The 2,148-nt window shown below is 42.6% G+C and overlaps 1 pseudogene; it reads right to left on the bottom strand.

Moving 5' to 3' along the window:
- Positions 1-450: 450 nt before the first annotated feature.
- On the bottom strand, positions 451-1,917 carry LOC120846144 (annotated as a pseudogene).
- Positions 1,918-2,148: the final 231 nt, after the last annotated feature.

Genomic DNA, 2,148 nt, shown 5'->3' with positions numbered 1-2,148 from the left:
CCTCGGAACTTTTTCCCAACCACACTCTACACATAAACTCCTTTGTTGCAGACATTTCGAACCAGATGGATACAAAAGATACAAAACAACCCACACATGAGACGAGGACTTAACAAAGGGACACTGCGGATCATCGCAGTGACCTTGAGAGAGATATGTCCCGAATTATCCTAACCGTCGCGTCAAAACGCACACACAATAAAAAAAAAAAGAAAAACCACACACAGGTGGCCACTAAACCGTGGCGACGCACCCAGACATAAAGAGACCACAAAGAGAACACCTTTTTTTCCCCTTTTCTTTTCCTTGGGAAAGCACACCCAAGTGATCTCAAAACCGCGATCACAAGCACATCAAAAAAAAAAAAATTTTTAGTTGTATATACACATATACATTGTCTCCCCCCCCCCCCCCCCCCCCCCCCTTTTCTCGTAAACCGAATGCGTTCGTTCAAAGTCTGAGAAACTTTTTGGAGGTGCGTCCAGGTTGCATCGATGCTTGGCTTATGCAGTTTCCAATAGAACTTATTCTTATTGTTTCTTTAACGACCCTCTTAATGTTATTTCGCTCTTCATGCAGAACTTCTGTCTCTGACCAATGCGCATTACAATTATTGTATTCCTCTATGTGTTTTGCTATTTCGGAGTTCGGCGCATGCGTGCGTACATTTCTCTTGTGTTCTAGTAACCTGTCATTCAGGCATCTTGAAGTTTGTCCCACGTACCTAAATCCACATGTCAACGGAATCTCATATACTACACTCTCTTTGCAAGGAACTGAAGGTTCCCGATGGGCCTTCTGACAACCCTCGTGGTCCGACAGAAAGGGCGTCAACCTGCTCATTTTTAAATCTGAAGAAAACACTACGTCCACGCCGAACTTTTTTGCGAGAGCCTTTAGGTTGTGGGAAATCCTGTGGAAATACGGGATTACTGCTATCTTCTTTCTTGCTTCCTTTTCCCGTGGTTCGTTGTTAAATTTCAGTTCTAATTGTCTTTTAATGAATTCTTCTTCATAACCTGTAGATTCTAGCTTCCTCCACTGTTCTTTCACAGCACTACTCATAAAATGAGAGCATGATTTACCCAACGCGTTTGTTACTAAGGACTTAACTACCCCTGCTTTAACCGACTTGGCGTGACAACTCTTTCTACTTAACACAGGTTTTCTGGCTTTCTTCCCGTATTCCCAACAAAGACCTTGTTCGACATGTACGCGTAAATCTAGAAACTGCAGGATCCCATTTTCAGGTTTTTCAGTTGTAAACCTAAGCTCCGGAGCTGCTGCTTTTATAATCGATTCTAAACCCTGAGCATCATTCTCTCGAAAAGCGCAAATAAAAATATCATCCACGTACCTTTTAACAATGCAACCATTCAAGTTATTCTCTTTAAGTGTTTCACTTACGCAACTATCTAAGGTGTTAAGATAGATTTATGCTAACATCGGAGCCACCGAAGATCCAATGCATACACCATCTCTTTGAACATATTTCTGCCCATTATATTCAACAACTGTTGCTTGAAGGTACAAATCAAGAAGTGAAAGGAAACTGTCGACGGCGATGCCCGTCCTGGACTGAAAGTTTACCAGGTTTAACTCTAGCACCTGCCGAACTTTTTGCATCAAGCGCACTTTCTCAAGCGAATAGTATAGATCCTTAATGTCCATTGACATTACAGTGCATTGTCTTCCATGAAAGCCCTCTAGAACATCAATTAGTGCCTCTGAATTTCTCAGTGAAAGACTCCCCTCCAGTTGAATTACATTCAACCCTCTTTGCAAAAATTTCGAGACGCTACACTGCCACGTTCCGAGTTCGTTGATTACTGTGCGAAAAGGCATATCCGGTTTGTGATCTTTCAAAAAAAATTTTAGACTTAACGAAGACCTTGTTTGGTTAACTACTTGTTTTGCAAGTAGTTAACCAAACAAGGTCAAACAAGGTAGTCCAGCGGAGGATCCGCCAGCACATTCTGCTGGCGGATCCTCCGCTGCACTTTTAACCTGTCACCCAATATACTGTCTACCATCTTAAACCCTTGCTTACTGTGTCCAACCTTGAGCACTTGCGGTGTCCATGCTCACGGAGTGTGTTCGCTTTCACAAGCGACGAACATGCACACTGAGCTGTGTATCTGTAAACAT

Source organism: Ixodes scapularis, unplaced genomic scaffold (genome assembly GCF_016920785.2).
Source record: "Ixodes scapularis isolate PalLabHiFi unplaced genomic scaffold, ASM1692078v2 PGA_scaffold0__279_contigs__length_252992795, whole genome shotgun sequence".
In the NCBI taxonomy this organism is placed as follows: Eukaryota; Metazoa; Arthropoda; class Arachnida; order Ixodida; family Ixodidae; genus Ixodes; species Ixodes scapularis.
Note: the sequence above shows the minus strand (reverse complement) of the source record. Positions and strands in the feature narration are given on the sequence as shown.